This window comes from Peromyscus californicus, unplaced genomic scaffold, assembly GCF_007827085.1.
Source record: "Peromyscus californicus insignis strain IS unplaced genomic scaffold, ASM782708v3 Scaffold_20__1_contigs__length_68692818, whole genome shotgun sequence".
NCBI classification, from domain to species: domain Eukaryota; kingdom Metazoa; phylum Chordata; class Mammalia; order Rodentia; family Cricetidae; genus Peromyscus; species Peromyscus californicus.
Window position 1 is genome coordinate 48,776,002 of NW_026294503.1, and position 14,451 is coordinate 48,790,452.

A 14,451-nucleotide genomic window follows, 5' to 3' on the forward strand; every position below is an offset into this window, starting at 1 on the left:
TGAACACCTGTCACTGTGAGGGAGAAGCCTGGGCTAATGTTACCCTGCTCTTGAAAGCTAACAGCGTGCTGCGCAGGACGAGACACTACAACGGTCTACACAGCTCCTTCCTAACTATATCATCCTTAGGTTTTTCCGAGAAAAGACCATCCTGAGACCTTAACAAAGGGAACTACTCAGAACTTGATGGTAGAAATTAGCAATGCCTGGAAAGCCAGCATCCTGCAGAAACCACAAGCTTGCAGACTTTCAGATATTCCTTTTCTATGGCTTTGGTGTTTTGTTTTGTTTGAGACGGGGTCTCGTGTAGCCCAGGCTAGCCTAGAACTCACTATGTACCAGAGGACGACCCTGAATTCCTAAGCCCCCTGCCTCTACCTCCCTGCCTGCCTGCTGGGTCACAGCAGTGAGCCACCACACCCGGCTCCAGCCATGCTTCTTGCCCGCAGGCAAAACCCCCATGTGGCAGCTAGTTCCCAGATCCATTTGTTCATTTGCCAGAGAAGGACTGATGTCCAGCTTTTAGCAGATGCTATTTATAACAGAATCCTAACAAAAGTACCATCCATCTGCCTTGGCACCCAGAGAACACATAACTCAACACAAGAGTGGAAACTACACACAGCCAACAGCAATGGCATAAAGAGCAAACGGTTGGCACCACTCAGGATAGGGAGAGAGCACTTGACTCAACTGGAAAAGGACCATGAACCACACAAAAGATGTGGGCAGCTACAGCCACATACTTGAGAGAATGCTGCCTATTGGACCGTTAAGTGGGGGTTCTGTTCTTCCTAGGGACATATGTATTAAAACGCCACCGCCACCGCCACCGCCACCGCCACCGCCACCCCATGACCTTCCACATGCTTCCATATGCACCTCAGCCACCACGAATCTTCACTTTTGGCCAGTGGGGAAAACAAAGGGTGTGGGTCTGACTGCTGATGCTATCCACTGTGCAAGCTTGCGAGTTGATTCTTCTCCTGTCCCAGTCTCCTCGTTTGGAAATTGGAAATAGCTGCCCTCTTTCAAGTGTATTTTCAACCTGGATCCTAAGGACGAGGACCACATGAGATCTCTTACAAGCTCTGCAGACTCTCAACCAAATGCAAAGGTGTGTGGAGGATGAACTGACTCCGGAGCAAGTAACGGAGCATGGGAAAGGAGCCTGCGAGGTGGCTCAGCGGGTAAAGGCGCCTGCTGCAAAGCCCGATGATCTGAGTTCAGTCCCCAGAACCCACAGAGTAAAAAAACCCACAAGCTCCTACTGGTTGTCCTCTGACCTCCACGGGCATGCCATATCACCCATGCCCTCCAAAAAAAAAATAGAAATCTAAAAAGAAAAATTGCTAAGGCCATTGCTCTCACAGCTAGAGATTCATCTGTGTGAATAGTCACCACTCAATAAGAAGAACACAGGTCAACAGCAGCACCTCAGGGTATTAAAGGATAATCAAGCAATCAAACCAAACTCAAGAAAATCCACTGCAGGAATGACTGCAGCGTGGGAGCTGGAGGAATATGAAGCCCAGGGGACCATCACTGTACTATCTTCGAAGCCCAGACAAGGGTGAGCACGGGGCCGGTGCTTACTAAAGCACTGCTGAGTAAATGAGCACACAGATGGCTGGAGTCAACCCAGGGGACAGGATAACCCCACTCACGAAGTCCCAGAGGGGACATTTTCAGTACGTGTTACTGCAGACTGTTATGACTCAGGTTTCTCTAATTCCAAATACTCGGGTCAAACCGCAGCACCTTCTCCCCCAAAAGTGAGGACGCTGAGCCTCTGTGCTGGTCATTTGGTGTTTATCTAGAAGCCTTTCTCAGCCTTGCCTGATGAAACCCCGGAGAACTCTCCCTCCCATCAAAAGGTGAGAAAAGATGTCTTCCCAGGAGAACTAAAGGCCTTACTTTCCTGGATTAAATCAATTCCATTTTGAAGGTGCTGGGAATTGAGCCTAGCTAGGGCCTTAAGACGTGCTAGATGCCGGGCGGTGGTGGCACACACCTTTAATCCCAGCACTCAGGAGGCAGAGCCAGGCGGATCTCTGTGAGTTCAAGGCCAGCCTGGGCTACCAAGTGAGTTCCAGGAAAGGCACCAAAGCTACACAGAGAAACCCTGTCTGGGGGCGGGGGGACATGCTAAACAAGTGCTCTACTGCTGAGTTATATGCCCAGCCACAGGTATCTTTTTTAAGTCTGTTTTGCCTTGGGTTGACAAGAAGCTCACAGCTAATGTCACAGCCCACTTTTACTGGTCAAGACCTGAACACTGTCTTTCCTCCCCATGACTGTCTTGTTTGCTCTAATTTCCTTTCCGAGACTAAAAGCCAGCTTAGAGAAGGAATGGGTCTATCTGGCTTATACTTCCAGGTCACAGTCCATCACTAAGGGAGGAAGTCAAGGTAGGAACTGAACCAGGACCTTAAAGCAGAGACCACCGAAGAATGCTGCTTTGCCGGCTCGCTTTCCGGGTCATTCCCTAGCTCATGCTCAGACAGCTTTCTCATACAGTCCAGGTCCACCTGCCTGGGGAATGATGCCGCCCACAGAGGGCTGGGCCCTCCCGCATCAATTAACAATCAAGATAGTCTCCCGATGCAGGCCAATCTGATGTGGGCAATCCCTCAACTGAGGCTCCCTTCTTAGATGACTCTAGGCTGTGTCGTGGTGACAGTTTAAGCTACTTGGGACCCTGTTCTGTCAGTATTTTTCCTCGTGCTGGCTTACATGTTTTAGTTAGCCACATGGTAGGTGTTCTTACATGTCCTCCCAAAGCCCTGCCTGGACTTCAGGTATGTAGCTGGACAGCTGCTTGTTAAGAACACAGGTTCGATTGTCAGACAGCATAGGAGCAGAAAACCACAGTCTACTGTTCGTCAGCTTTGTGAAGTGCCTCACCCTGTGTCACTAACCACACATTTCCATAGTAACTGTACTTTCTCATAGCTGAGTTCTGAGGACCAAATTTAAACGGTATTGTGGGGGCCGATGACATAGCTCACTGGATAAAGGCACCAGCCACCAAGCCTGACAACCGGAGTTTGATCCCTGGGACTCACATGTGGAAGGAGAGAACTGACTCCTGCAAGTTGTCCTCCGACTACTACATGTGCTCTCACGCATATTCTCTCTCTTCCCCCCCCATCTCTCTCTCTCTTTCACACACACACACACACACACACACACACACACACACACACACACTCACCAACACCAACGCCAACTGAATCTAAGAAAACTTTGAAGTCCATGGAAGGCCCTCCTGTGTGTGCCTCACACAGCAAGTGTTCAGTGTACCCACCGATGGGAACAGTGGTCAAATCACAAATCGGAGCAGAAGAAAAGACAACCATGGCGTCTGAAACCAAATAAGCAAAACAGCAGTGAGAGGTCAAACCCCGGGACAGAGCAAGTGGAGAAGCAGTGTGCACTGGAGGTATCCTGTGAGTCGCAGGTCCAGCCACGGGGTTTGCCCAAACACACCCATCCCTTCCTAATGCAGACAGCATCCTAAAGAATATTACATTGAAAGTGAATTTATACTTGCCTATATTACAAGAACCCTGCCTATATCATCCTTTGAGCCCACAGGAGTTATGTTTATACAAATGTACTTTACAAAAAGATCACACGAAGAATGTTAAAGAAAAGAGTGACTGTTGGTGTCTCTTCTCCTGGTTTTATCATCTACTGCCTGTGGCTTAGGTGTCGGTACCAGCAGGGGAAGGAGCCATCGGGAAGCCATTGTATGACTCTAAGCATCTGATCTATGTCAACGGTTCTCAACCTTCCCAAACTGGGACCCTTTAAAACAGTTCCTCATTCCTGGTAGTGGTGGTGGTGGTGGTGGTGCACACCTTTAATCCCAGCACTTGGTTCCAGGATAGTCGTCAGGGCTACAAAAAGGGACCCTGCCTCGAGAAACAAACAAACAAACAAACAAAAAAGTTCATCATGTGGTGGTAACCACACCATAAAATTATTTCATTGCTACTTCTTAACTGTAACTCTGCTACTATTGTGAATCGTGATGTAAATATTTGATGTGCAGGGTATCTGATATGCAACCCCTGTGAAAGGGTCATTTGACTCCCACGGCATCATGACCTGCGGGATGAGAACCACCGATCTATGAACTTTAATTAGACACTTGCTCTTGATACCGACCAGTGAGGAAGCTTTACTAAAGCACGTGTCTCTTTAACATCGGGCTGCTCAACAGTCCTGCAGAGCTGGTTCTATTTGGAGTGTTGATCAGTTGTAAGGGTCACGGCATGGGTGTTCAACTTCTGTCTGAGGAAAAAAAGTGGGTGGCTGGAAAGGGGGGCAGAATATAAACTATAATAAGTGCAAATAAAACTGGCATGCAAAATTTAAACTGTAAGGTGAGCTTTGTACATCTCTTATTTTTGAGACAGGGTTTCAGTGTAGCCCAGGCTAGCCTAAAACATGAGAGCTTCCTGCCTTGGCCTCTCAAATGCTGGGATTACAAGTGTGCACCGCCACGTCCAGCTTCAGCTAAGCATGTCTTCCCAAAAATGCCAATCTTGAACCAAGCACTGACATGGATGTAGGGAAGAAAGGCAATACACAGATAACTCACACGAACCCTTCTTCCTCAAATTCATAAGGCTGGGCCAAAGACAAACACATGTTCACCTCAACCCAAGGACCATGGTGGAGTCATTTTAGAATCCCTGGAGTTCAGCTAAAGAAATGTTTATTGAATTGAAGGCAACGGATTAAAGAACAAGATGAAATGTGGTGTGTAAAGCACAGGATTTATTTACCACATTTCTCTAAGTCTATTCCTTCAAGGACACAGATGCAATTGAAGAAAAACGAGTGCTTTTCCCAGGAGTGACTTAAGAGTCCTTTTGAAGAGGCAGACTTGTGGAAAGTAAATATTTTCGGGAGGAGGCAGGTACATCTCTGTGAGTTCAAGGCCAACCTCGTCTTAGAGAGACCTTCTTTAAAAAAAAAAAAAAAGTTTTTTTTCAAGAGGGAAAGAAGAGGTGGAGAGGTGAGCAGTCCAGCCTAAAATTTCAGTTTATTTCACGAAATGCGTTCACCTGGAATTTGGACCATGGGGTAACTAATGTAAAACAAGGCTATGTACCAGGAAGAGGGTTTACTTGGAGGCAGAATGAGGCGGTTCTGCCTTGGCGATTTGCTACTTGTGTGGCTGACAGGTCTCTCACTCAAGTTCTCCTCAAGACCGAGTGCAGAACGTGGGGTTCTGCATCTCCGTGGGGCGCGAATGAGCAGGGCGACAAACACCGCAAGCTGTGGGAAGCCGGAAAAGTTACCTCCCGCGGGTGCCCGCCCGCTCCCCCGCGCCCGTCGCTTCGCTCGGGGCAGCCCCGCGCTCCCCTGGCCCTCCAGGGCCGCGCGCCGCCTTACCCCCGGCTGGGTGGCCTCCACCTCGCGGGGACCGGGCCGCGGGATCCCGGGGGCGGGCGCGAGCCTCGTCTCCAGGACGCTGTTGCCCCAGTAACCAGGCCTGCCAAGTGGACGGCGAGTCCCCGCCCTCAGGAAGGAGCCGAGTTGCGATTGGCCAAGGGAGGGGGCGGAGCCAGATGAGGCTTAGGCCCTGGAGGAACTTCCGCCGGAAGTGCTGTCACTGGGCGGGACGAGAGCCAGGAGACAGGTGTGGTGTTTCTGTATTTGTGACTTTGGATTTTCGCGCGTTTGAGGCTGCGTCCCATGGACCTGCTCCGCCTCTGAGAAGCAGACTTTTTTCTAAAGACTTGTTTGTTTTTACATTATTGCAGCAAAATGTTCCTGTGTTATCCTTTTCCTTGTATAATTGCTATATTCATCATGATTATATTTAAGCCTATATGTATGTCTATGTAATCTCTGTACAAATATGCATATACTCAAATTCACTATCATTTTGAGAATTGCTATCTGTTACAGCAATTAAAACAAGAAAATAAAATGTTTTATTTTGCCCTCAAAAGAGTACTTTCATGTGTTTTGAGTATGTGTCTGCATGTCTATATGTGCACTTTATGCATGCAATGTCCACAGAGGCCAGAAGGGGGTGTCAGGTCATCTATTGCTGGAGTTACAGATGGTTGCAAGCTGCCCTGTGGATGCTGGGAGCTGAGCTTGGATCCTCTGCAAGAGTAGCAAGTGCTCTTAACCACTAAACCATCTCTTCAGCCCTGCCAAAAGCATACTTACGGATGATGAGTCTAGCTTTCCCAAATCATACTTCATGAGTGCTACCTGGCTCTCTGGTGAGCAGGATTAGCATGTATGGCAAAGGCCATTTGCCTATTTGCCTACTGTAAGGTATAACGCTACAAACACAAGACCTATTTGCTCTGCCCACCACCATCTTTGAACTCCACCTTATGCCTAGCACATGGCATGGTGCATATCCATAAAGCCATAACAGATTAATTAGTACCAAGAGTCCCTGGGCCTAGTCAGAACACAAAGAATCATGTTACTGATCATGAAAACAGCCGGGTGGTGGTGGTGCATGCCTTTAATCCCAGCACTTGGGAGGCAGAGGAAGGTGGATCTCTGTGAGTTCGAGGCCAGCCTGGGCTACAAAGTGAGTTCCAGGAAAGGCGCAAAGCTACACAGAGGAACCCTGTCTCGAAAAACCCCAAAAAAAAGAAAACAATGGTCCTTGTCCCTGGCTCTGTGGAGTTCCCTTCCTCAGACATCCATGTGAGTACTTTGTATGTAGTTCAGTCTTCTTCATAGCATTCTAAGACAGGTCCTGTAAACACACACACACACACACACACACACACACACACACACACACACTATTTTGTCCAAGGATTCACAACTGATCAAGCCAGACCCAGAATGAGAATCCATATAGCTGAGTCCACAGTCCACAGTTATAGCCTTCCTGCCCCTCTTATTTGGAAAGGAAGACAGAGCTGCATGGGTAAGATGCCCTACGCACATCTATGCTAGCAGGTGAGTTAATGGGTACTGTGCCATGTGCTGTACAAATGGACCAGATGTAGTCCCTACCCTCCTGACCTATTTAAGAAGTAAGCTAACTCTCCTACCCACTCTGGCCAGGCTGCCCACATTCATTTCTCTAACTGAATGACCAGGCCTCATCTCATCGAGAAGTAGAACCCATAAGTCCCCAGCACACATGGCATATGTTCACCCTCTCTTCTCTCAAACGAGGTCTTCTTTTCAGAGAGTCTAATTCCTGTGCTGATGCCCTGGGCCCCACAGGCCAGTCTTCCCAGAGGCCTTTGGTTACATCTGTAGCAGTTCTCTTAAGTGTACTCTAGGAAGCTCTAGAGCCCTTTCAGAGGACCCGCGGTCGAAACGGTTTTCCTCAGCGAGCTAAGACATTACTGGAGTTTTCAGTTATTCTCACCTAAGTGAGGCACTCATGGAGACAAGAACAAAGACCAGAGAATCCAGACGCCTGTTAATAAACAGATTTCCGAAAGTTCTCACCATACCTAATGTCGAGATATACTACAGAGCCACAGTAATAAAAAGAGCATGGTCCTGCTTTATTACAAATAAATAAACAAACAACAAAAATATACCAATTCTCACTTGTTTATAACCCAATGAAACCATAGCACCTATTAGTGTGGGTTTGATCTCTGTCCAAACAGACCAAGTTCTGTATTGAGACAGTGGCTTGGAGCAACAGTTTGATGACTGTCATCTCCTGGGACAACACATCCAAGATGTGGTTGATTTCTTTCCCATGATCCTGAGGGTTGAACCCAAAGCTTCCCACATGTAAGCTCTCTACCACTGAGTTCCACCCACGGCCATCAATACATACTCTGAGTGTCTCACCAAATTTCCCAGGCTGGCCTTGTAGCCTAGGAAGATCTTAAACCTGCTATGCCCCTTTCTGGCCTCCCAAATATCTGGGATTATAGGCTGGTGCCACAAGGCTTGGCTTAATTTTTGTGCCTAGTTTTAGGTTGACTTGGCACAAGCTGGAGTCATCAGAGAAGAGGGAGCCTAAATTGAGAAAATGCCTCCATAAAATTGGGTATAGACAAGCCTACTGTAGGGCATTTTTTTAATTAGTGATTGATGGGGGAGGACCCAGCGCATCGTGGGTGGTGCCACCCCTAGGCTGATGGTCTTGGGTTCTGTAAGAAAAGTCGACTGAACAAGCCATGGAAAGCAAGCCAGTAAGCAGCATCCTCCATGTCCTCTGCATCAGCTCCTACCTCCAGGATCTGCTGTTTGAGTTCCTGTCCTGACTTCCTTCAATGATGGACTGTGATGCGGCAGTGTAATAAGCCAAGTAAACCCTTTCCTCCCCAAGTTGCTTTTGGTCACGGTGTTTCATTGCAGCAATAGAAACCCTAAGACAATGTTCTAACTAAACTCTATCTATGGGTTTGTACATATGAGGGGGGCATGCGGTACACAGCACTTGGTCCTAGCTTCAGTTCCCACCCCCACCCCCACCCCCACCCCCACCCCCCACCCCCACCCCCACCCCGCTCTTATATTTTTTGTTATTTTTCACTCCTATCTTTACTCTGAAGTATTTTCCTGCTCTGGCAACTTCTCACTTTTGTGTGAAGAGTTAACTAATTTTCACAAGAAGCTAAATTCAGCTCACTTGTTTATAACCCAATGAAACCATAGCACCTATTAGTGTGGGTTTGATCTCTGTCCAAACAGACCAAGTTCTGTATTGAGACAGTGGCTTGGAGCAACAGTTTGATGACTGTCATCTCCTGGGAAGACTTTCCCCGCCCTGCTGGTTCTCTCAGAGCTGGCGTGGGCGAGGGGTACCCTACAAAGAGCTGTTTTCAACAGGGTGGGACCTGGACTGTGGGGTGTGCATCCTTCCATATCCCCCCCACCCAGCATCATTGACATCAGGACCTTGAGGGAATGACCTCCCAGGAAACTTACTGCCCACACTTCTCTATCCACCACACGTATCTGCTTCCCGAGCCCTCTGGTGACACCCTTGAAAAAGAATCATGAGGAATCAGAAAAGGTACGGTGGAGCCCAGTGCTTGCCTAGTATGTGTGTAGCCTGGGTCCCACCCTTAGCACTGCCACAGAAAAGGGGGGGCTGGGGAGGTTGGAGGGAAAATATTCTTACAGTGAGGTGGGCCAACAGATTGCTCATTCCCTTGGGAATCTAGAAAAAAGACTGCCACGTAGCCACAATCCTCAGGCAGGGCTGGAGGTTGGGGCACTCATCGCAACCTTCTTCTCCATCGTGCTCGCCTAAGAGATGGGACGAGAGCGACCAGCCGTCACTCTGTCGTCAGTCCAGGGAGAGGGCGGTAGAGGCTACACCTTTGCACTGAAGACAAGCGGAGGGGGTGACAGAGCCCCAGGAGCTGGGCTGCTCTCCAGCAAGGCTACTAATGCTGAAGGCTGAAGGAGTGACGCCACCACATGGACGCTCAGGCTGAGAGCATCACCAGGAAGTCTGAACACTGTCCCGTCGGTGTGCTCCCAAATGGAGACAAGACTCTACTCAGCTGTGCTTAAGAGCAAAGAAATTACAAAAAATAAATAACTGAATAAGGGGTGTTGGAGAGCTGGCTCAACTGTTAAGAGTCCTGGCTGCTCATCTAGAGGATCTGGGTGCGGCTCCCAGCACTCACACGGTAAGCTCACAAGGATCCCTAACTACAGTTTCCACGGAATCCGATGCCCTCTCTGGCTTCTGGGGGCACGGAGCATGTACATGCTGCACATCTATACGTGCATGCAGGCAAAACACCCATACACATAAAATAAATAAATCTAAAATAATTGGAAATTAAAATAAATGAGGTGTAAGCAGCTCCTGCTGCAGTTATTTTTCTTGACTAAAAATAGTCCCCCCCTCTTCCACGTCCTCCCCCCCCCATCCCCGCCCCTGGATATTTACCTTGACAGATGATAGGCCTGCTCATTTTCATTCTCTCAGCCAGAAACTAAATCGCACATTTTAAACACTGTCACCACCAATAACTGACAATAAATAGCCTGTAAAGGGTGTGTGTGTATGTGTGTGTGTGTGCATTTTCTAGAGCGTTTTAGGATTCACTATGAAGAGAGACTGTGCAGCTTGGTGTAGCCCCTTATCCATCCTGTCCTCCCCCACCTGCTGGGATACCATCGAGCCCCTCATCCCCTTTAAAAGTTGCTGGATATCTCCTTTCATAGAAACAGGAATCAAAACCCACAATGGAACGCGCTGGGATTTTGAATTTCAGCATCGTGCTGCAGTAGTCGTCTTAGGAGGATGCCCCCTCCGGAACTGAGCTGCAGTCGGAGAAGAGCAATTTCAAGACTCAGCCACCTGGGCAGCAAGCTAACCCCAGCAATCACCAGCAGTTCTTTTTTGCTAAGCGCCCGGATCTTGCAACCGCTTGTAATTAGTGTTGTTTAGCGTTTAATTTGCCTTTACTTAGGTAACAAGCACCTATTGATTACCTGATCAGAAGGGAATGCTACAGTAAGCAGTGTTGGGAGCCTGATGAGCAAGGCATCCGCTCTGCTTGTGGCCCACTCAGGGGCTGAAAACACCCACTTTGGGAAGGAAATGGGAGTACAGTTAAGAAACAGAAAACAGCACACGGGGAATTCTCCCTTTACCAAATTCACGGCTCTAAGTGCCGGCATGTTCCCCTCAATAGACAGAAACCTGTAGCCATATCTTGTCTCAGGGTGAAATCAGGGTCCTGCACTCGCCCAAGCTCAGGCTAAAACAGCCTCCAGCCTTTTCTCCATCTGCAACAGCCCCAGGTGTGGTAGGAATCCAGGATAGAGATGGTCACCACAGCCTGTCAGCCTCACTTCAGGACATTCCTAACACCTCAGGTAAAATGGGGGGGGTGGGGTGAGGGGGGTGTCAGCAAGCCAAGGCTCATCCTTAAGACGGTTTTTAAGGTGGGGGTGGGGGATGCAGCAGTTAAAAAGAAAGGATGGGTGTGGCTCAGATCCCCTGGAGCTGGAGTGACAGGCAGTTATGAGCCACCTGGGAACTGAACTGGGGTCCTCTGTAAGAGCAGCAAGTGCCCTTAACCCCTGAGTCACCTCACAACCCCACTCTTGCTAACACCAAGCATTCTTCTTAACACCAAGGGAAGTAAAGGGGATTGGGCCCTGACCTCCTAAAGCTTTGCAAGAAGGAGCTCACCATATCCCAGTTATGTTACAGGGAGTCAAGTGTCCACCAAAGGTGAGCTCAACGCCCTCATGCTCCATACAGTTGGACTGAGTCCCTGGCAGAGGGAAGTAAGCGAGACACAGCCAGCGGGTCCCCAGAAGAGTTTCCGCCCTCTTTGGACACTGTAGTGGACTGTGAGGGAGAAACAAGAGGCAAATGACTGTGGCCATTCCCCAGAGACTCCCAAGGTCTCACACACACATGGAAACAAGGGAGTCTGTGCCTCCATGGAGATGACCTGCCAGGAGGTATTTCCAGCTTCCTCTCAGCTGGTACCCAACACCACACATCACGACGGTGGCTTCCAAAAAATATGACGCTGAGGGCTAGGGAAACGGCTCAGTCGCTAGAGTGTGTGCTGCACAAGCTTGAGGACCCAGAACCCACATAAAAAATACCAGGTGCAGAGGCGGAGAGAGTTGACTCCTGGGGCTCACAGCCCAGCTGAATTGGTGAGCTCCAGGCTCCAGGAGAGACCTATCCCCCCAAAAAAACAAAGCAGAGACCAACTGAGAAAGATGCCCAACAGGCACCTCTTGCCTCACATGCATGTGAACATGTACATACATGCACACACAAGCACATATACATACACAAATAATCATTTTTTAAAAGATAAGATTATTTCCTGGTAGCCTTTCAGTTTTTGGAGACACTTCAGCATTTTCTGGTTTCTCAAAAACCATTTTTAATAGAACACAAGCTCCCTCCTGCGGTGACAGGAGGCTCCCTTCTGAGGCAGGTTTTAGGGCCCCTCAGCTCACACTCGGAGCCAACAGCACACTGGGATTCAAGCGTGAGCCAGATTGTCCTCTGGTGTGAGGAGCTGGCAGGAGCCCAGCATGCCTTGGAGACCATGACTATGGTCACACTGTGTGGCAGGTGTTTCTGGGACTGGCTGGCTCCTGCTGGCCCCATCCCCACTGGGCTACAGAGTTACAGTCCTTATGCTCAGCTGCCCTCTCCAGGCAACTGTGTCAAACAAAGTCACAAGAGGCTGGGGGGTGGGGTGCACATTGGGAACCCTGGCCAAAGAAGGAAAGGTCTCCTTGTGGTCTCAGGAATGGTGGCAGGGCTGGGGGACTCCGGTAAGGAAACAGCATGGCCTCATTCCCCACTGGGCCACCCTTCCTGTGTCCAGGCCCTGCTCCTGCCTGTTGCTTATAACCAGCAGTACCCCCCATCTTTGCTGAGGTTGCTAGCTCTGAACCTCCAAGGTACCTGCTCTGCTCTCCCCTGTGGATCCTTTCATCTGCCTGACTAGTGTCTGGCTGGCTTCTGGTAAGCAGAGCAAAGAGCCCCTAGAGGGAGGGAGAAGGGGATTAGAAATGAGCAAAGATCTAAAGGAGAGTGGAATGGCCAAGACTGTCTGCAGCACTCAGCTTTACCATAGCAGGTGCTCAGCAAATGACATGGAGGGGAAGGACGAGAGGCAAGTGGAATGTCCTAGGAAGGACCCAGTGGCTCCATGGCACTGAGCTCTGGGTGAGGAGGACTTCGGAGGAGAGGCACCAGGCACAATCTCCTGGAGTGATTCACGGGCTCCACCTAGAGGAATGGCAGGGCTTTGGTCACTGTGAAACAGGAGCCGAGAGTTAGGAGCAGGAGGAGGAGCCAGGCGCCCAGCCTGTGCCTGAGTTGGGATGTTCAGCCTCTACCGGCTCAGCAGCAGCAGTATACAGAAGATTCGGGGCTCTGAGGCATGACAACATTCATTCATCAGCTGCTGGTTAGGCGGCACACCCCTGCTCCCAGGGCAGCCCTGTCCACAGAGGCAAGGGGACACTAGAAGGTGACAGTGATAGGAGGCAAGCAGGGTCGGGAGTGTAGAGTAGCCAGTCCAGTGCAGGAAGGGATGCCCTCTGCAGGGAGGTACAGGGCTGGGCAGCTCAGAGAGGGAGGAGGGAGGTGAGCATTCCAAGGGTCAGCCAGGCCTAATTGGGACATCGTCTGCCAGGAGATAACAAGGACCACTCTGAGATGAGGCTTTGAGGTCATGGGGGCACTCAACTGCTAGGGTCAGAGGCTATTCCCTGGCTTTACCCAGACTGAGGTGCCACCCTGTTCTAAAACATGCAACATGCAGTGTACAAGGATGGGTGACATTGTGGGAAAGGGATGCCAACTCTAAGCAGGCAGGGCTGGCTGCACAGGGAAGGGCTAGCTGCAAGGGAGCCCCACACCTCCCCAGCTATCAGCAAACAGGAGGGTGGGTAAAGACCACCACAGGAGATCCCCAGGATGGGGCCCCCGCTCTCAGCAGTGTCTATGCTCACATAGGGTCATGGTGTCTAGTCCACCCCAACCCCCACCTCCTGGGCTGTGAACAAAGCCACAAGCTAAACCCCGGCTGTAAATTGACACCAGGTGGCGCTGGCTGACCTGCAGCACGGGAATGGGCAGGACATGCTAGCTGAGGGGTTTCTTTTAGTTTTTAGTTCTGATTTTTTGGTTTGGACTTTGGAGATGAGTGTTTCACTGTCATCCAAGGCGGCCTTGAACTCTTATTCTCCTGCCTCAGCTTGCTTAGATTTTATGCAGAGACCACTACTCCAGTTTTGATTCAGTGTTAACTTGGTTTGGCTAATTTTTTTTTTAAGAGTCTCAGACTGGCTTTGAACTCACGAGCTTCCTCCTTCTGCCTCCCCACTGACGGGCTCACAGGTGAGAAACACTATGCCTGGCTTGGGAAGGTTTTGTGTATTTTACTCAACTTCCAAAGTGGCTTCCCTCCCAGTGGTGACAGGGACTATTCCACGAAGTGAGCAACTTGAGTGTGATGCCCATGCAGGTCACTAACTTTAAAGCCTTTTAAGTTCACAGAGGTTCCAGCACACCAACCAAATTACTGAGGAGAGGTAGGAGAACTCGGGGATCTTCAGCAGGAGGGCTGCAGCAGTCTGAACTTTCAGTTTTCAGAGAGAGAGCGGACAACCTCTGCTGCTCCCCAAGAGACTTTCTGGGGTTTTCTTCTGACCTGAACTCTGGGCCCTGCCACTGGGGAACATAAGGAGCTGTGCAGCTGCCAGCCTGTGACACTGCCCATCTCTGCTTGTCCTACTCCGTACCACAGCCCGGCTCAAGACCTCAGTGCTCTACTCCAGCCTGGCTCTTCTCTAAATCCACTCAAGATACCTGTCCCTCACTCCAGCAAGAGGCAGGAGCCGTGCAGGAATACCTGGGACTCCCAGGAATACTCGGAACCTCTAAGACACAGGTAGCCTGAGTAGTACAGCCGGGATGAGGTGCCTTCACCCTCACAGGAAACTCTCAAGAGCCAG

General features: G+C 49.8%; 1 protein-coding gene across 5 annotated transcripts in view; it reads right to left on the reverse strand.

The window, feature by feature from the left end:
* The window catches only part of Efcab6 (EF-hand calcium binding domain 6), a 198,538-nt gene extending 192,996 nt beyond the window's left edge, over positions 1–5,542 (reverse strand). For 2 of the 5 annotated variants that reach the window (XM_052748503.1, XM_052748501.1), the window contains exons 1-2: positions 5,413–5,541; positions 883–1,055 (exon numbers count right to left, since the gene is read on the reverse strand). The gene's annotated coding sequence lies outside the window, so the exon portion shown is untranslated. Of the gene's footprint in view, positions 1–882; positions 1,056–5,412 lie in introns of all 5 variants that reach the window. The other 3 variants (XM_052748505.1, XM_052748504.1, XM_052748502.1) reach the window with 3 other exon arrangements.
* Between the last annotated feature and the right edge of the window lie 8,909 nt (positions 5,543–14,451).